Source organism: Phacochoerus africanus, chromosome 1 (genome assembly GCF_016906955.1).
Source record: "Phacochoerus africanus isolate WHEZ1 chromosome 1, ROS_Pafr_v1, whole genome shotgun sequence".
Taxonomy (NCBI): Eukaryota; Metazoa; Chordata; class Mammalia; order Artiodactyla; family Suidae; genus Phacochoerus; species Phacochoerus africanus.
The window spans coordinates 267,249,470-267,271,780 of NC_062544.1; positions in this window are offsets into that span (position 1 = coordinate 267,249,470).

Consider the following 22,311-nt stretch of genomic DNA (forward strand, 5'->3'; position numbering starts at 1 on the left):
AAGCAGGATGTCCTTCAGTAGGTAAATGGATAAACTGTATTACATTCAAACAATGAAGTATCATTAAGCACTTTTCCTCTTGAAGCATAAGTAAGTGAAGTAAAATTCCACTAATCATGTAAAAAATGTTGAGGTTTGCAAGAAGGAAATTCCTCTGAGTATATTAAAAGAAAAACTGAAAACATTACTAAAAATTTAATTGTCTCCCCAAAATAAGGCAACCTCTCCCCAAAGGTCAAACTCAATGGCATGAAGAAGGATATTGGATCTCTAATCTAGGTAGAGAAATAGCGAAGGAGAAACAGTGTGAAATTACAAAACACTGAAAAGAGAAAAAACATAATGGGTCTCATAAAAATAATGGTGGTAAGAAGAATTAGGAAGAATGATAATAGTAACATGAAAATAAAAACTAATATCAGGCATATGTATATGTTTATGTGAGTGTCAGCATAAATTAAACTCCAATAATGAGGATTATAATAAATACATTACTTGAGTCAAAACGGAAAAATGCAAGTTACATAGGCCAGCCTGATAGTAGTCTTACAAGAAAGGAAAAATCCTTTATAATCACTCTAAAATTACACTAATGTGTGTAATTTATTTTCATGGGCCATCATTTCCATGAGCAGACTAAGCTGACTTAAAAGGCCAGAGGCAGTTCATGTAACAAAGACCATGGAATGTGCACTTTACACCATGACCATGAATTTATGTTTTATTTTTGTCCCTTATTAGGACCATACTCAACGGCACATGGACGTTCCCAGGCTAGGATTTGAATAGAAGTTGTAGCTGCCGGCCTACACCACAGCCACAGCAACACCAGATCGAAGCCATATCCACAACCTACACCACAGGTCATGGCAACACTGGATCCTTAACCCATTGAGCGAGGCCAGGGATCAAACCCATGTTCTCATGGATACTAGTTGGGTTTGTTACCATTGAGCCACAACAGGAACTCCATTTGTTTCACCTTACAGTGTGCTTACTTTACCAATTCTTTGCATTCAAAAATAATTTCTTCTTGCCAAAAGTTAATTTGATGAAATTCTTATTCCCAAATAGTTAATAGATCATTAAAAATTAAAAACAAATCATGTGTATATATATATACATATATATATAAAGGATAATAAGATGTTGAAAGATAAATGAAGAGGTTACCTTTAATAAAAATCTCATCTATAGGGACTGAAGAAATGAAAAGAAATTTTTGAATAGCAAAAGTAATTTTGTACTCCTGAGCACTTGCCAGGACAAAAATGTGCATCTTGTTTTACTGACATTTGCTTTACTATTACAAAGCAGTGGGGATCACAAGCAATGCATAAACATTACACCCAATTTTAGGGAAATAAGTTTTGCTGTTGGTGAGTTCAATGGAAGCAAGTTCCATTTTTGTAATTTTCAGTAAGTTTGATCCCTAAAACTAGTAGAGAGGCGAAAGCAAATAATGTGACCTAGTATTCAGTAAATACATGTGGCAAAGCATTACAGGTTCTTATGAATATAGAAAATCACATTTACCTTCTTGAAATTCTTTTTTGCACAAGTGAAATTCTTGAGATCTTGAATATAATGCAGTGAGATAAAATCAGTAAAGGGTGAACTTTTAAAAATGTTTTCCAGTACTTGATATCAGAGCCTTTACTATTATTGCTAGTTTGGTAACTTCTCCTTAATATGAGCCAAAAAATGTAATTCATGAAAATTATGCTCTACATGGGATGTGTTCCACTATATGATACTGCGCAAAAACACTGGTCTTCTTTATTACATAATAAAATATACTTTTTTTTTTTGGTCTTTTTAGGGCCACACCCATGGCATATGGAAGTTCCCAGGCTAGGAGTCAAATCCCAGCTACAACTGTCAGTATACACCACAGCAACAGCAATGCAGGATACAAGCTGTGTTTGCAACCTCCATCACAGTTCACGGCAATGCTGGATCCTTAACCCACTGAACAAAGCAAGGTATCGAACCTGCGTCCTCATGGATGCTAGGCAGATTCGTTTCCACTCAGTCTCCAGAAGGTAGACTCTTTAATCTTCACGTATCACCCTATTCATTATGAAAATAATCCCATCATACTCATCCTCTGCAATATATGTGACATCTATTCCTTCGTATTAGTCTCGTTAATACTGTATTAGAATATTTTATTGATACACTTATTCAGAAGTGAATTGGTAGACTGGCTTTCCAAGGATCACTTATATAACTAGATTTTTATTCTCACACTAAATGACTAATCTGTCCTCAAATTTAGATTTCCTATAAAGCCAACTCTATAGTTTAAAACATTTATTGATTTTAGTGAAACTGCTGAGGTCTGAATTTTCTGCTGGCATTTCAGGGTCTTTGAGTTTTTTATCCCTCTGTTTACCAAATTCTATCCCTCCTTAATTCTTTTGACATGTGATCCTATGTTACAAATAACTACTTTTAGAGAGTTAGCTCTTGGAATTCATCACATGCAAAGTTTTTTTGTATTTCCAGACTTGTATTCGGTTTCCTGCTGCCTGACGTCTTCCGTTATTATCCCCCTTCCAACTATCTCATCAATTACGGCTGAACTCAAATTCAAACTTCCTTGTGAAATATGCACTAGAATCTATATCCTATAAAATCCTTACAGTGACTCCTTTTAGCCGCACTCACTTAAACACATAAGTTTTATTCAGGTGTAAGATTTATTGTGTGTATTAGCTCTTGCTCCCCTATTTAGATCGTTGGCACAGAGGCCAATACTGCGAAGTCAGCAAGAGAACTGGGGCACCATATATTTCCCCAAGTTCCATGAGGGCAGGGGAACTATACACATCCTTTATCCCTCTCATAGAACCTATCAGTGCAAAAAAACATATTTGGGGCTCTGTTTTTACTTGTTTGAAATAGTGGTATATTTGGATAAACGCCATTTAAAGAAGAATGTGGAGGGAATAAACCATGTCTACTCTATCACATTTGAACTGTAACCACTCATTTCCTGTCTGTACTGTATCTGATGGCATGAATCACATCTCCTCCTCAAGGACTGCGAGCAGGGACCAGTTGAGTTTGTAGCCTAATGCAACCTCTCTGAAATGTGGTCTCATTAGAGCTAATGGCAGTGGACCTGTCAGATTCGACAAGAGTTCCTGTCATTGTCTCAGGAGCAATGAGGTATTGCTTGATTGATCTGCATAGTTGCCAACTGCTTGACAACACTCAGCATTTCCCTGGGCTTTGAATGAGTTCATGGCTATCAATCAACATATAAATATATATATTTGAAATTATTTATCTGTAAGGTCTTGTGGCATTAATTCTACTAAATCCCATGTGATGTGAACCAAATGTATTGGTTTAAAAATGTATCATCTGGAGTTTCCATGGTGGCGCAATGGTTAACGAATCCGACTAGGAACCATGAGGTTGCGGGTTCAATCCCTGGCCTTGATCATTGGGTTAAGGATCCGACATTGCTGTGAGCTGTGGTGTAGGTCGGTGGTTACAACTCTGATTAGACCCCTAGCCTGGGAACCTCCATATGTCGTGGGAGCGGCCCAAGAAATGGCAAAAAAGACAAAAAAAAATTTAAAAAATAAAAACGTATCATCTGTGATCTTGCAAGTTATCTTTGCATTTATATATATATATATATATATATATATATATATATATATAGGTACATTAGGTCATGCTCTAACAAAATTTTCAATAATGGCATTTTCACTGCAGTTTGAAATTTGCCTTTAAATTATTTAAAAGGTGTGGATGGAGATTATAAAAGCATGGAAGCATAAAAAGTTTTACATATACAGTGTGTAATATTAGTGATTTTATATTGAAGTGAATTTAGAATATTTTATTCATTCCTAACTCAACATCAGGAATAACTTTTTTGTGTAAAAATACATTTAAAGACCCGTCTTAAAGGAAATTGGTTTAATTGATTCCATAGTCTTGTTTTTTTTTTAACCCATATGCATGAATAATATTAATTCAAAATCATTTAATTATTTTATGTCGTATTTACTTAAATCTATTATTTCAGCCATTCTAAGGCACACTATGCATCAAGAATAAAGGAGAAATAAAAGCTTCCAAATGAACCAAAATAAAACTGTTTATAATATTCTAAAATTGTATACTTGTTGAAATATCTATCTCTGTCTTCATAAGTGAAATTTTTAGTCTATATTACCCCTGAGATTACAAAGAAGGAAATGATGAAATTAATTAGTTAAGGAATTCCTAAACTTCTTCAGGTTGAAAGTTAAACTCTTTTGAATTGCTTTTTGAGTCAGATATATTAGTATTTCTATTATTCACATAGTATCATCCTCTGTGCCTTCAAAAGTGCTGTTGAAAAAATCTCGAAAGTGCTTATTTATTGTCTCTGAGGTTTTTTTTTTTAATTTGTTTTGAGTATGTCTTTGTATACAGTGTGAAGAAATGTTCTAATATCATTCTTTTATATGTAGCTCTCATTTTCCCAGCATCTCTTACTGAAGATGCTGTCTTTTCTCCATTGTATATTCTTTCCTCTTTGTAGTAGATTAATTGTCTTGCCTCTTTGTAGTAGATTAACTGACCAGAGATGTGTGGGTTTATTTTGCAGCTTGCTATTCTCTTTCATTCATTAATGTGTCTATTTCTATGCCAGTGTCCTGCTGTGTTGGTAACTATAGCTTATGGTATAGTCCGAAGTCATGGAGCATGATATCTTGAGCTTTGTTCTTGATTCTCAAGACTGTTACGGCAATTCAATGTTTTGTGTTGCTCTGTATAAATTTTAGGATTATTTGTTCTAGTTCTGTGAAAAATATTATGGGTATTTTGATAGGAATTACATTGAATCTGTAGATTGTTTTGGGTAGCATAGACATTTTATCCAAATTAATTACTCCAGGATATTTTTCCATTTCTTTGTAGCATTTTCAAATGCCTTCATCAAAGTTTTATAGTTTTCAGAGTACATGTATTTCATCACTTTGCATATGATTTTTCCTAGGTATTTTCTTCTTATCACTGTGAATGTAAATGGGATTGTTTCCTTAATTTTTTTTTTGCTGATAGTTCATTTTTAGTATTCAGAAATACAGTAGATTTCTGTGTATTAATCTTGTATCCTACAAAACTTATTAAATTTATCTATTACTTCTAATAGTGTTTTGGTAGGGACCTTAGGGCTTTCTATTTATAGAATCATTTCATCTGAAAATAGTGATACTTCTACTTTTTGCCTTCCAATTTGGGGGCTTTTTTTTTTTTTTTTTCTTTTCTGATTGCTTTGGCTAGGACCTCCACTACTATATTAAACAGAAGTGGTGAGAGTAGCATTCTTATTCCTGATTCTAGACGAAAAAATTTCAACTTTTTGCTGCTGGGTATGATGTTAGCTAAGGGTTTATCATAAAAGTCTTTTATTATTTTGATATCTGTTCCCTCTGTACCAACTCTGATAACTGTTTTTATCATGAATGGATGTTAACTTTTTTCAGATGCTTTTTGGCATCAATTGATATAATCATGTGATTTTTGTCCTTCATTTTGTTAATGATTAGTGATTATTGAACTATCTATCCTTACATCACTCAGATAAATTCCACATGATCTTAGTATAAAATCCTTTTATATATTTATTTGATCTCCTAATGAGGATTTTTGAACCTATATTCATCCAAGATTTTGGCCTGTTATGGCCATGAATTGTGGTGTAGGTTGCAGAAGAGGCTTGGATCTAGCATTGCTGTGGCCGTGGTATATACCAGCAGCTGTAACTCTGATTCCACCTCTAGCCTGAGAATTTCCATATGCCTAGGGTGCAGTCCTAAAAAGCAAAAAAAAAAAAAAAAAAAAAAAGGAGAGAGAGAGAGAATAATGGGGTCTGTTCAGTTCATATTTCATATTGCTATTTTTTTTTCTGATTTTGTTTTGTAAGTCCATATGGTTCTAGAAATTTTTCCATTTCTTTCAGGTTTTAATTTATTGGCATATATATATTCATGGTATTGTCTTATGATTTTCTATATCTCTATAGTATTGCTTATTATCTCCTCTTTGATTTCCCATTGTGTTTAATTTTTTTTTTCATCTTTTGTCTTTTTAGGGCCGCACTGTGGAATATGGAGGTTCCCAGGCTAGGAGTCGAATTAGAGCTGTATATGACAGCCTACACCACAGCCACAGCAATGCAGGATCTGAGCTACATGTGGGAGCTACTGAGCAAGTCAGGGCTCAAACCTGCATCCTCATGGATACTAGTTGGATTTGTTAACCGCTGAGCCACAGTGGGAACTCCCCATTGTGTTTAATTTGAAAACTCTTTTTTATTTTTTTCCTGGATGAGCCTTGGAAAGGCTTATCGATTTTACTTATATTTTTTAAAAAACAGCTCTTGGTTTCATTGATCTTTCCTATTATTTTAGTCTCTGTTTTATTAATTTCTCCTCTGATATTTATTATATACTTCCTTTTTCTGAATTTGGACTTTGTTTTCTTCTTCTTTTTCTAATTCCTGTTAATGGAAGGTTAGGTTGTTTGAAAATTTTCTTGCACTTTATCATGTCCTATATCACTATAAACTTCCCTCTTATAACTGCTTTTGGTATATCCCATAGATTATGGAAAGAAGTATTTCCTTTTTCATGTATCTCACAGTATTTTCTGATTTCCTGTTTGATTTCTTTCTTCATTGATCCATTGATTTTTTTGTAGCATATTATTTAGTCTCCACTTTTGTTTTTCCACTTTTATTCCTGTAATCAATTCCTAGTTTCAAAGCATTGTGGTTAGAAAAAAAAATGCTTGATATAATTTATATCCTCTCAAATTTGTTGAAACTTGATTTGTGTTCTTTCCTATATGCACTTCAAAGGAATGTGTATTCTGCTATTTTGGGATGAAATGTTCTTTAGAAAATTCCAACAGGCCTATTGTGTCATTCAAGAAGGATTTTCTGTCTGGATGATTGATGTAAATAGGGTGTTACTTGCCTTTCCAATCTCCTGATTCACACTTGAATTCCCTGCTGTCAATTAAAACTCATTTTTTATATAACCTTTTTTGTGGTGTGCCTACATCCACCCAATTTTTCTAATTCTTTGCTATTTTCTTCACTATCTTTCCAGTGGCCTAAAGCTCAGTTTCATGTGATGTTTAGATTCCCAGCTCTAGTTTCTCTGCTAAGTCTTCTATTACTTATTTTCTTGATTTACCTAATTTACTATAGATTCTTCATGTACCTAGTAAGATTTTAAGTAGTGTTTTTCTTATGAAAAAAAAATCAGTGTGGGAGTTCCCACTGTGGCTCAGTGGGTTGAGAACCTGACTGCTATCCATGATGATGTAAATTTGATCCCTAGCCTCACTCAGTGGGTTAAGGATCCAACATTATCGTGAGCTGTGGTGTAGATCAAAGATGTGGCTTGGATCTGGCTTTGCCCCAGCTGTGGTATAGGATGGTAGTTGAAGCTCTGATTAACCAACCCTTAGCCTAGGAGCTTCCAAATGAGAAGATGAGGCCCTAAAAAGAAAAAAAAGAAAAAAAAAGTGGGTTAATTACAAAAGGCTTAGCATGTATAGATAAGCCAAAATCAAAATTATCTGTTGCCTTTGTAACATCGATTCAAGTATTGCTATGCATTCTGAGTCTGCTTCTGTGCCTCTGGCCATCTTCATCTATAAATCTACCTCATTCATAAATGATCAATACAGTTTGTAACTTGCATATTTATAAATCACGTAACTTAAATAGAAAATCTTATATTATATTTCATTTTATAAGTATTTACACTTTTTTTTTTAAGGCCACCCCCGAGGTATATGGAAGTTCTCAGGCTAGGGGTTGAATTGGAGCTGCAGCTGCCAGCCATAGCCACAGCCACAGCAAGGCCAGATCTAAGACACATCTGCGACCTACACCACACCTCACAGCAATGCTGGGTCTTTAACCCACTGACTAGGGCCAGGGATCAAACCTGTATCTTCATGGATACATTCCAGTTCATTACTGCTGAGCAACAACTGTACAAATACAGTTTCTAACATGTATATACACAATTCATGTAACTTAATATAAATAGAAAATGTTATATGGTATTTCACTTTATAAATATTTATACAATATTTTAAAAACCATATTTGTGAACACTTAGATTTTCCTGAAAGTTAATTATATAAGAAATATGATGAATTTTTATCTTCATGATTTCTGCGATTAATACGTCGGATTCTGTGTTAAAATATATGAATATTTTTAAGAATTTTAAAACTACAATTTAGCATATGCTTAATGCTAAAAACAAAAAGAAAATGATGCAGAAAAGCTCAAAGAGAGGGAAAATTACACAGTCTCACATTCCAAACATAATTACTTTTTAGCTCTTTTTCTGCGTCTTTTAGTCTTCTTTCCGATGCCATTTGCCTGCTCATTAGACAAATGTTGTCATACTGTTTGTGTGTTTATGTGCCATTTTGTAACCTAACTTTTAACATTGCTATAAATTATTATACATTCACATGCCAATCAAGATTTCTTGTAATTATATTTTAACTGCATAATATTATATCACACATATCAAGGTGTGATATCTAACCATTGGCTCTTTAGGGTCTTTCTAACTTAACATTGTGATTAATAGGCAAGAACTTTTTAAACATCTATGATTAAATTATAAATGTATAATAAATGTCCTTGTGGTTATCTCATTGTTCTACCACAATTACCATTTTGTACTGGGTATACGTTTTCTGGGTCAATATTTAACACATAGTATTTAAATATTTTAAATCCTGCCAAAAATATACCCAAAAAAACCTTCAATAATTTATGAACTAGGTAGAAAATGGCTTCTCTGCTTTGTCAGCAATACTGGCTAGCATACAATTTTTAAATGTGTGTAATTCTTAAAGTTGAAATAATTCATAATAAATTAATTTGTTATATTTAACTATTTGATTACTAGTTAGATTAAACTTTTATTTTTCATGTTCTTCTTCATGTGCCAATTGTTTCTTGCTGGCATGGCATTCCAAACAAAAATGGAGGATGTGCCTTAAATGGAAATTTAAAGAGAATTTAATAAAGGAGAACCTTACACAAGTATTGGTAGTGTGTCAGAGGACCTGTGCAGAACCTGAAGACTGGGAACAATATTGCCAATCCAGGCCTGAAATGACCAGGAGATAGTTATCGCCTGATCCCAGAGACACAGAGCTATTTGGAGAAGACCGTCAGTAGAAGCTGTGGCCTTACGCCCAGTTGTACCTGGGTGACCCTGAAGGAAGGAGACAGAAGAATAATGATCACTGACCATATATCCATTAAGCAGATCTTTTGATTTATATTGCCTTTCTTTTGGTAGCAATACAAAAATAAATAAAAATATACCCACGCCTACACACACACACACCCCACCACACACACACACACACACACACTATTCCACAGCTGATTTGTATTTTATATGCAATGTAGAAATATTGAATTCTTTGAAATAAAATGTACATACCCTGAGATCAATTTTCCCCTCAAATGTACTAATTAGATATGTGTATCTGGATCACATGTATATCTTTTTAAAATGATATCTTTATATCTATTCTATCATCAGTATACACGTATATACATCTTCTGTTTCCTCTTTTTCTTCACATCAACCATGATCTCTTCATTAGCAGAAGAATGTGTCTTACTGCCATTACTCTGCTTCTAGTGATAGCTCTTGTTTTTCTATCGTCGTTACCTTTTTCAACGGTACTGTCTTTTCACTGATTTCAATGTGGATTTTAAGATACTACTGATCTAATTTTCATTTTCTTTTTAACATTTATGGCTTTCTCTACCCTCATGTCCTGTTTTATTTATTTTCATTGCAGATATTATATTTTGATCTTATCTTTCCACTCATACTATTTTCTGCTGTTATTTAAAAAATACCATATATTAATATTTTGTCCAACTACTCATATATTGAGAACTTCAAAGAATTTCTCATCTTTCTTTATTCATCCACAAGAGTAATTGTTAAAATATATGTATTGCAATACTGTGACTCTTTTCTGCATGTTCAGTAGTCTTTTTTTATTTACCAGAGGAAGTACTAAATACTTGTTATGGGATATTTCGTATGCAAAATATGAAAAGGTGTGGTATATTAAGCCTTAGTCTCTGACTCAGCTTAAAAGGACAATGCTACAGATGAAGTTAAGTCCCTATCAATATTTTATTGTGGATAGACCTTTTGCACAAGTGTGCTCTTTGTTTGACTTGTTTGTTACATCCTGCTTTTCTCTGCAGTAACATTTCTCAAGTCATGTTTTACTGTTTTTGAAATGATCTATAATTTTTTTTTTATAGACTGGGTTTTTTGAACAACAAGATGTCATTTTCTCTTTATCTTCTCTCTTTCCACTTAACTCTATTGACAGAAATATCAGTTGTGCAATTGTTATGTCTACAGATTAAGCTCAACACTAGTTCAAATTCTGTTCTATGCTTAGTATTTATCTAAAACACATATGTGTGGATGTTTGTCTTCATTCTGAGTAAAATGTATTCTTCAAGACTACTCTCTTTATTAGTCTTTTTATTTGTCTGTTTATTTGTTTCTGAGGGTGCTGTATTTGACTAGGTTTAGAATGACAACTGTCGTGACATAACTTTTCTCCTATTTTCTCTGGCATTCCTCAGCAAGCAGAGACTTCATAGCAAAGGAATAGATTTCCAATTTAGATTAGCAACTCCTGATTTTGGATACACGTCTCTACTGATATATAATTGTCTTCTTGACTTTCTTCAGAAGTCATTTATTTGAAAGGCAATATCTAGACAACACAGACTGTTAAAGCTAGAAAGTTTTCTAGCTCCTATCTTTGTAGAAAAATGGAAAAAATGATGCTAGGAGGCATTATTTTATTATAGCTAAATGATTTAATATTTTACTTTGAATACTCCAAAGAAATTTCAAATGGAATAATTTCTAAAGATATGAACAAGTGATAAAATATACAATAGTGATACATTTTAGATGTCATACACTTCCACAATTACTTGTAAAGGAAGAACTATTACCACATGTTAATATTACCCACAATTTCTGACCAGTACCATCTCTAAAGATGGACTAATTTACTCATTATTTTTATTGCAAAATGTCACAATAGACTTCTGATCCAATATCCATTAAAGAGAAATGGTTGGGCCAATTGTTCTTTCTATATTCTACCAAGAGATGAAAAAATTAATTTTTTTCTGGGGCTATTTTTTCTTTTGACATTTTTAGGGCTGCACTCATGGCAAGTGGAGGTTCCCAGGCTAGGGGTCGAATTAGAGCTGTAGCCGCTGGTCTGCACCACAACAACAGCAACACCAGATCCAAGCCAGGTCTGCAACCTACACCACAGCTCACAGCAATGCTGGATCCTTAACCTAATGCACAAGGCCAGGGATTGAGCCTCTGTCCTCATGGGTACTAGGCAGATGCTCGTTTCCACTGAGATATGATGGGAACTCCCATTCAATCACTAATTTAATGTGTACTACTGTTATAGCCCTTCAGTCCATGTACGGATTTCAGCATCTTATCAGAGAAAATTTAATCTTTTAAAATTGTTATTCTCAAAAAGTTTCACTATAACAATTTTGCTGTATCAAACTTAACATCATCAGACTAGAATTACAGTAATAATTTTTCACATTTATATTAATCTTTCTGTCAGACAGTCAATATCATGAGAATGTTTTACACAGAATCAGTCATTTAATCCTCCTGACAACCCACTGAGTTTAGCACTGTTATGGTCTCATTCTACTTATAAAGAAACTGAAGCACTGAGAAATCAAGTGATCTAATTAAACTGAAAGGACCACTAAGTGACAGAACTCTGATTGTAAGTCTGCTTTCAGGTCCTTTTTTTCCGTCAAAATCCTATCCATCCCAATGAAAGTCCTCTTCTAAGTGTAATGATAAGCACATGACTAAATATACCTTTAATTATATATACGTATGATTACATTCTCCTCTCTAGATGGAGTATTTTCCCCTGACTTGTCTGTCAGTATGTGCTATCAATGCCCTCATGCCAATAATTTTTAATAATTTCATATTATTATAATCATTTCCTAAATATCTATAATTCTATGTCTAACATATGTTTTGTGGTATATTATTTTTTACTTATATAAAATTGGTTTACACACCCATTCAATAGATGGTTATTGAAAATCTATGGTTTCCTAGGTAAAGCACTAGGTATTAAGAATTAGAAAGATTTAGGACAAAAATGTCTGCATTTATGAATAGTTCATAAAACATATAACTGGCTTATTTATTGCTTTTAAGTAGAATTGCATGTCCATTATAGCATATCAAATATCTCCATGAATAATTTCATTTCTATGGAGCCTTTTGAGGTTCATTTAATTATTTCAGTCTAACAATTTGTCAGTTTCTTTGACTCAACAACCAGCTCTAGGCATTTACTGAAGTGAAATTAAAACTTATGTTCACATAAAACTTGTGCGTAAATGCTTATGTCGTAGCTACCAGAATTTAAATTGCCTTCAACTGGTGAGCTCAAAAAATAAAAATAAAAAACAAAAAATAAAACTATGGTTCATTCATGAAATGAAACACTACTTGGCGAGAAAAGGGAACAAACAAAGGCAAGACAAAGGACAAAGTCATCAGTGAAGTTCTAATGCATACTGCCAAGTGCAAGAAGTTGAACTCAAAAGGATATAAACAACATGGTTCCATTCTAACAACAATCTGTAAAAGCAAAGCCATAGAGAAAGAAAGCAGATTGTTGGCTTCTAAGGGTTGGGGAAGAAGGAGGTGTGTGCTACCAAAAAAACATAATGAGACTTTTGGGGATGATAGAAACGTTCTAAATCCTCATGTGATACCATTCCATGACTGTTCCAATTCATGGAATTATACACCAACGTGTGGGTTTATACTGAAATAAACATGAAAACTCATTAAGTGATTTAATAATAGACTGAACATGTGAGAAAATAGGATTACTAGGGAAAAAGCTCATTAGAAAATCATCAGTCTGGGAGTTCCCATTGTGGCTCAGTAGGTTAAGAATCCAATGCTATTGCCACAAGAACCCACTGCTACGGCCACAAGCCCATGGCACAGGTTGTAGATGCAACTTGGGTCCCACGCTGTGGCTGTGGTATAGGTCTCAGCTGCAGCTCCGAATCAATCCCTAGCCCAGGGACTTCTGTATGCAGCATATGCAGCCCTAAAAAAGAAAAAAGAAATAGAGAAACAAAGAGAATGAAAGAAAATTATCAGTCTGAAATACAGAGGATATCTGTAATGTTTATCTTTGTATCCATAGTGAATAAATCAGCGTAAAATCCACATGGCATGTACTGTTAAAAGTTCACAATAAATAGTAATTTTAACCCCTCATGGATATGATAAAGGATGGAACAGAAACAGTATTTGAAGGGATAGATTATGAATTTTCCAAAACTGAAGAAAAAAAAAACAACCTAGATACTTTAGCTCATCAAATGCCATGCACGAGATAATCAAATCTAGGCACATTACAGACAAACATATTAAAAAAAAAACCCAAAAAACATAAGGAGAGCCACATAGAAAGACACATGCCTTAAAAAGTGTAATTACAATGCTGAGGAATCTCAAAGGGAAATTATGGAAACCAGAGACAATAGAGTGACATTTAAAGTGCTAAAATAAAAGGAAAAAAATGGATTTCCAAAACCATTTATAATACTCTTCAAAAATGAAAGCAAAAACAAAGTGATTTTTGGACATAAATAGGATGAAGTCATTGACCACTGGCATTTTGCATTATAAAAAGTACAAATAATGTTCCTTAATCTGAAATAAATGATCCCGTAGAAATCTAGAATTCTAACATAGGATAAAATTTGTGGAATTCATAAATGTGTATCTAATACAAAGCAATATAGACTATTTTAAACAGAAAAAATATATTGTCTTAATATTTATTGCACAAAGGATGAAAGAATTTAAATCTGTTGAATAGTTATATTGCTCTTCTATGATTTCTTAAGTGGAAAATAAATGACTTACTGTTGATCGCAATAACTTAGGTCTATCTAATTCATTTTTTGTAGACTAGCATGGAAATATTATAGTGAATAGTATAAACAAAAAGCTAAAATAAAACAAGGAAAAAACTTTCAAATGTCTAAATGAAAGAAAAAAGGAAAAATATGTTTTTTTCTGCTTTCTCATCTCCTTCACACCTTATTTCATCTCTAACATTTTTATTTTTCCTGAAGTAATGTTGAAATAAAGATTCATTGCTTTTTAAATAAATGCATATTTTAATCACCAAAAAGAAATAATTAGGAAAATCAAAGGAGGTGCACTAATAATACGACAAGCACAAGCACACGATGACAAAGGCAATCAAAGTTGATGTACTTCCTGGAGAATGATCCTGTTGACCAGTCTGTGGTTTCTAATGATTAGCTATTTAAAACAGAGAAACCAGCATAACATATTTTATACATCTTTATGTGATAGAGGTATTGCTATATCTGTGTATAACATAAAGATACACATGCTGATATTCTACAAACCTAGGGAATCTGTATTTCATTCATTTATTTTTAAATTTGATGCTATCTTAAATATACTGAAATAAACTAAATTTATTGGAGATGAATAAACATTTAAAAAAGATATCATATTGCCAAAAATAATCCATTGATGTGTATGACAAATCCATTTTTGTTCAGAATTTCAAAAGCATATGAGGTGTAAAACGGTGCAAATTTGTAGAAAATATTGAGCTATTTAACATATTCTGGTTCTGTGTAACTATGTGGGGATGAAAATTTATGTCTTTAATCATCTACATTTGCGATTGATGAGAAAGACAAATTACAAAGTAACAACTGAAATCAATGTAGTTGGAAATGAAAGCAAACTGCTATATCTTTTTCCATTTAAGTCACTAAATTCTCCATTTTTTAATACACTGGTTCTTGATGTATTGTGTTTCTTGAACACTTACTCATAACAAAAACATATGAGAGAAATTAAATATTGATGTTCACAGTAGGATAGTTGCAATATTTCATAGAGTTTTACAAAACAAGCAATATTTCTACTTGCTACAACATTCTTTGTTGATGAAAGATTATTTTTCTTTCCACTCCGGAGGAAATCAGAAAAGTCATTTTAAACTATATTTAGCTGTTATGGAACTATTTACTTCTTTTTTTCAGAAGCAAATAGACATGAAATGCAGTAGAATTGTTGACTGAGGTGGCTTTTACTATGACAAATCTGATGATCTCTATGTTTTAAAAGAAGCTAAGTTGCATCTTAGAAGTATGGTTGTATTCTATTTGAAATGTTTGGAATATTTTACAATTGAAAATGTCAACTTCTTTTTTAGAAATAAATTCTTCTTTTCTCTATAATGCTAAATTTTGAAATGCATATACAGAAATACTCAGTTCTTATTGAATTTGACAATAAATAGAAAGATAGCTAAAATATTACATGAACTTAAATCATAAATATAACTTCTTATTATCTTTAATCTGGCCAGAAAAATATATATCAACTCTTTATATAATTTTGCTTTTTTTTTTTTTACAGCCACACTCATGGCATATGGAGATTCCCAGGCAAGGAGTCTGATACAGCTGCTGGCCTATACCACAGCCACAGCAACGCCAGATCCAAGCCATGTCTGAGACCTACACCACAACTAACAGCAATACCAGATCCTCAACCCACTGAGCGAGGCCAGGGATTGAACTTGCAACCTCATGGTTCCTAGTCAGATTTGTTTCCACTGCGCCAAGATGGGAACTCCATATTCTTAAAATATAATTTGAAAATTTCTGTGGACTAAGTAGTTATGCTCTGGGATTCAGCATTACTGATTTAGATATAATTCAACTAAACATGCCAACTCATAGACTCTTTATTATAGGTCATTATAATTGAAGTAAGTTGATACAGATGCAGGCATTATCATTTATTTTTTCCAGTGATTGATATAGTAAATTTCAAGAGATTCTTCATAGGCAAAACTATGATAATAATGAAATTAAAAATCAAGATTAAAATCAAATAAAAATGGAGTTCCCGTCGTGGCTCAGTGGTTAACGAATCCGACTAGGAACCATGAGGTTACAAGTTCGGTCCCTGGCCTTGCTCAGTGGGTTAAGGATCTGGCATTGCCCTGAGCTGTGGTGTAGGTTGCAGGCGCGGCTCGAATCCCATGTTGCTGTGGCTCTGGTGTAGGCCTGTGGCTACCGCTCTGATTAGACCCCTAGCCTGGGAACCTCCATATGCCGCAGGAGCGGCCCAAGAAATGGCAAAAAGCCAAAAAAATAAAAATAAGAAGATAAAAATAAAAGATTAAAATCAAATAAAAATAAACCAAAATTTCTAAAAGATGTAAACATTTGTCTCTAGACAAAAATTAATGGAAATTTTTCAAGGCACTGGAGATTTACAAATTTATGAAAAGACATTTTTATTTGTGGAATGCTTGTTAGAAGAAATTAAGCTCTGTGCTATAAATGACAGGATGATACATAGGACACAGTTTCTGTTCTTGACATCTGGGAGCTTCCTGACTCCGACAGGAGAAACATGTTAATTTTAAAGAGACAAAAAATAAATATTTATAATATATATAATTTTAGAAACATAAAGAGGAATATGTCTTAGAAAATCAAAGAAAACTTTCCAAACTGTCAAAGAAAGACATCATGAAATTGTTTACTTAGACGTAGCCATTGAATAAGAATTCAAATTTTAATGAAAGGGAAATGTAAAAGATAAGAAATTAATTAGGTAAATAAATATATTAGGTGTGTACAATGTGGCAGGCGCTGCTGTAAAACTTTATATTTATTATCCTCCTTAATATTTTCAGTATTATGAAGGGCACGTGTTATTATTGTTTCATATTTAAAATAAGGAGCAGAGACGTGAGATTAAATGGCAGTCCTGAGTCAGAGAGCTATTAAGTGCAGATACAGAATTCAAACTCAGGCTAACATTTGAGCCTGCTTTCTAAACCACACTGTTATAATGCTTAGACACTGCAATTGGGGGTAAAAATATCTTGTAATGGTAATATAAAAGTTAAAAGCATATTTCAGTTATTAACATTCATGGAGTGAGAAAGAGCAAGAACATTTTGAGGTCAGATTTTTTTTTAAAAAAAGAGTCATATAGCATAAGAAATTTGAATTGGAATCTGTAGTCAATTGTAGAGATCTTTTTTAAATAAATAAATACAAAATGTATAAGTAGATAGAGACTGTGCTAAGGATCACTAATGTCTCACTAACATTCGTTATCCATTTGTTTACTCCTTCAGTTGTTTACTAAATTTAAAAAACTCTTTATTGGATGCGTATTCAATTCCAGACACTATGGTGCACTTAAGAATCCTGGAATGAATTAGAGACTTTTGCTGCTGTAAAGAATTTGCCAAAAGATTTTTAAAGTCAGGCTAAAATTAAAGTCTAACATGGTAGTAACATTTTGGGGTATGTCATTCTATGATCCATTCAGATTTTTGCAATACATAAAATTATTTATACTCCAACATATAAAAATGTGTTTATGAATACATATATGTATAAATAAATATACATATATTTGATTTTTAATAATAGTGTCAGAAATAAATGTAATACACATATAATTTAATGTAAATATGATCACTACCAGCAGGTACCATTTTGCAGAGTTAATATTCTTTTTATACGGCTACCCTCCTTCTTCTATATATCTACCTGAGACTTATCCCTAAAATACTAAGTCTCTCAGGCTAATAAAGTAGTACTCATTATTTTATATTTTTTATGAATGTATACTTTTTCAAATGGGTACACAAACATTTATGTATTAGTCTGCTGAGACTGCCCTAATGAAATAACATAGTTTGCATGACAATAGAAATTCATTCATCTACGTTCTGGAGGTTGGAAGTCTAAAATCAAGGTGTCAGCAGGTTTGATTTCTTCTGAAACCCCTCTCCTTCTGACAGATGGATGCCTTCTCACTGTGTTCTCACATGGACTTTTCTCTGTGCATTTTTTTTTTTTGGAAATACCCATTTTTTTGGTTCATAAAGATGCTACCAGAAAACTGCTAGAGCTCATCAATGAATTCAGCAAAGTTGCAGGATACAAAGTTAATATGTTGAAATCAGTTGCATTTCTATACTCTAACAATAAAAGATAAGAAAGAGAAATTAAGGGGGGTTTCATGTTGTGGCTCAGTGGGAATAAATCCAACTATTATCCATGAGGATGCAAGTTCGATACCTGGCCTTGTTCAGTGGGTTAAAGATCTGGCATTGCCGTAAACTGTGGTAAAGGTTGAAGACATGACTCAGTCTTGATCCTGAGCCTGCATTGTTTTAGCTGTGCTATAGGCTGGCAGCAGTAGCTCCAATTAGACCCCTAGCCTGAGAACTTCCATATGCCACATGTGCAGCCCTAAAAAAAGACCAAAAAAAAATATAGAAGAATGAATTTAGAACACCCTTTAATACCATGCACAAAAATAAACTCAAAATGAATTAAAGACCTAAATGTAAGACTGGATACTATAAAAAACTCCTAAAGGCATATGCAGAACACTGACATAAGTCACAGCAATTTCTTTTGGGATCCGTCTCCTAGAGTAATGGAAATAAAAAACATTATTTCTTTAAATGCTTTTTCTTCCTTTTTTTCCTTCTCTCTATGAAATTCCAATTCAATATTAGATCATTTTATAGTGCCTATCAGTATTTGAATACTCTTTTTTTATTTTTTGCAACAACTTATTTTGAATAATTTCTTCTATTTCATCTTCAAGTTCACCAATTATTTACTCAGCTGTAATGGCTCTTCAGATGAGGCTGTCAAAGGCATTCTTCGTTTCTCTTACTGTTTTTCTTTTCTGGCACTTGTATTTGATTCCCTCTAAGAGGTAATTATTTTTTTTTAATCTCTGTTGGGATTACCCATCTGATTTTACATTTTGTCCATCTTTCCACTAGAGCCATTAATATATCAATTACAGTTATTTTAAATTCCTTATAGGATAGTTACCACACCTATGTCATATAAGCCTGTTTCTGTTGATTGTTTTTGCTCTTGGTTATTTATTTATTTGCCTTTTTGTGTGTAATAATTTTTTCTGTTGTAAGTCAGACGTGCTGTGTAAAACCGTACAGGCTGATATAGACAGCAGATATACCTGCTTTTATTGTGAGAGCTTAGGTTAAACTATTAGAAGTTGCACTAGGATTAAAGTTTGTTGTTACTTTGATTGCACTCACTTCAACCAGACTTGAAGTTATTCTATTTCAGTGTTTTTCAACTTTTGCAGCATTTACATTTTTGATTAGACATACAGGTTTATGATCAGATTTCCTGCACATTGTAAGATGTTAGCAGAAGAGCTGGTTTCTAGATGTTATATATATATAAAATCTGCAGATATTGCTAAACCTGCCCTGGGATAGGATAAGAGACCTGCGGTTGAGAAATAGCTCTTGCTGCTTGCTATAATCTTGTGCTTAGGGGGAAACAAAGCTGGTTTGTTGTTGGTTGGTTTTTTTTTTTTCTTCTAGAAGGTGTTTTTCAACATGTATGCCACTCTCAGCTTTAGAATTTTTTTTAACGTTGTGACTCAGAGTGGATCTCTTTCTCATACATATTCCTTTCCCAGAAGTATTTTGCTATTAAAAATTGTTATCCAATACCAGTCAGTTTGCCAGCGTGGGGTGAAGGGTAAAGGTGATTTTTTTTTTTTTTTCCCTCTCTGATTGAACTTCCATATTGGGCAGACACCAAGCTCCTGGGTCTTGTTGGTGAGGCTTTCTCAGTGCTTCTCCACCTCCACCGATTATAGTGCTGAGCCCAGCACATAGTCCTTCCCCCACTCTGGGGTATGGGGTGTGTGTGTGTGTGTGTGTGTGTGTGTGTGTGTCTGTGTATAGGTGTGTGTGTGTCTGTGTATAGGTGTGTGTGTCTACACTTTCCCCTGATTCCCTTTCCTGAATTTAAATGGCTTTTCACCAGTGTCATAATTTAAACAATATCTACTTCTCTCTCTCCACAGATTAAACCTTCTATTTCAGGGTAGTAGAAGAAAGAATCTAATTGTAGTTACCATGACTCTCATGTAGCTGCTGCTGTTCCCCTCCCCCATGTCTGAACTACAGATAAAATTTTTTAGGGCACTTGTTAATCTTTTTTGATAGCACATGGTAGAGTTTATTAAGAGTTTATCTATTCATCTGGGAGTTCTTGTTGTGGCTTAATGGCTGACAAATCTGACTAGCATCCATGAGGACAGTTTTGGTCCCTGGCCTTGCTCAGTGGGTTAAGATTCCGGCATTGCTGTGAGTTGTGGTGTAGGTTGCAGACACGGCTTAAATCCTGCATTGCTGTGGCTGTGGTGTAGGCTGGCAGCTACAGCTCTGATTCAACCCCTAGCCTAGGAACCTCCATATGTTTTGGGTGTGGCCCTAAAAAGCAAAAATAAATAAATAAATAAATAAATAAATAAATGAGAATGAATAAACTTTTGCTTTTTAGTTCCCAAGCTAGGAGTCAAGCCAGAGCTGTAGCTGCTGGCCTACACCACATCCACAGCAATGCCAGATCTGAACTGTGTCTGGAACTATTCCACAGCTCATGGCAATGCCGGATCCTTAACCCACTGAGTGAGGCCGGGAATCAAACGTGGGTCCTCATGGATACCAGGCAGATTTTTTTTCTGCTGCACCACAAAGGCAACTCTCTATAATTTAAGAGGTTATTGTTCACATATTTTACCTGTTACATGTTCTTGTAAAACCAAAAACACTTTTGACTTCATACTTGAATCAGTTAGCAATGTCTCAGTAGAACTAGGAAAGTCTTGTTCAAAAGTTAAATTCAGTTTTTGGGGTTTTTTTTACGGCCACACCCTCAGCATATGGAAGTTCCCAGGCTAGGGGTTGAATCAGAGCTATAGCTGCCGGGCCTATGCCACAGAAACGATGCATCAGAGCCAAGCTGAGACCTACAGCAGAGCTCATGGCAACGTGGGATCCTTAACCCACTGAGTGAGGGCAGGGGTGGAACCAACAACCTCATGGTTACAAGTTGGATTCTTTTCTGCTGCACCACAACAGGAACTCCTAAGTTCTTAGTTTTAAAATTCACCTTTTTAATTTGACTTTATAATATTTATATAAAATAGTCTTGATATTTAATAAATAGAAGTCAGGAGTTAGAAGTACATTCATATTTTTATTCATTTATTTGTTTGGTCACTAGCAGCTATTGTGCACATACCATCAGATACATCTAGGTTGACTGCATGAAATGAATTAATAAAAAAATTGTCAGTTGCTAAGCATATCTTTAATGTGCTACATTAAATGCAGAAAGTTATTACATTATTATTTCCTATTTTGTGCCTCTTTTTATACTGGTAAGCCTTATTATTTGCTTTACTGCGCAGTCATCATGGGTGTGAATTAAGGAAGGAATAAAACACTAACATTTTAAGACAGTGTCAAAACCTTTGGCGGTATTCGCTCACAAGTAAAACCAAACATAAACCAATCTCTAAAATAAAAATTGGGAAAAGAAAAAAAAAAAGAGTTCCATTGTAGCTCAGCAGGTTATGAACCCGATTAGTATCCATGAGGATGGAGTTCATATCTGGCCTCACTCAGTGGGTTAAGGATCCAGTGTTGCCATGTGCTGTTGTGTAGCTTGCAGATGCTACTGCGGTCTGGTTTTGCTGTGCAGCTCTGATTTGACCCCTAGCCTGAGAACTTCCGTATGCCACAAGAACGGCCCTAAAAAGCAAAAAAAAAAGGTGCTAGATTTTTATTATTATCCTCAACATTTCTGATACTTTTAAATAATACCTTTGCTAAAGGTAAAACCATTAGTCTATGACCTTTTATGATTTGTAATTTCTGCCAGTATTATCTAGTTGGATTCCATAGAGTTTTCAGAATAAACAAAATTTATTTTGAAAGTAAATATAAGGTCATAAATTGTGCAGAGTGGTTACATATGTTAAGATATATTATGAAACAGGTAGAACTCAGACAATTCCAGGTGCAGCGACTTTTTAAATCTAAGAGGAGAAACAGATGCTAACTACTTTTATTTGATTAGTCCTTTAAGTCCTCATGTACATATATATTCCAATAAAAAGGAGTAAAACATATAACAACAGTATCTCTATTTCAGTCAGTAAAAACTCAATTCTCTACTACAATTTTAACTACTGAAAATTGTCATAACCA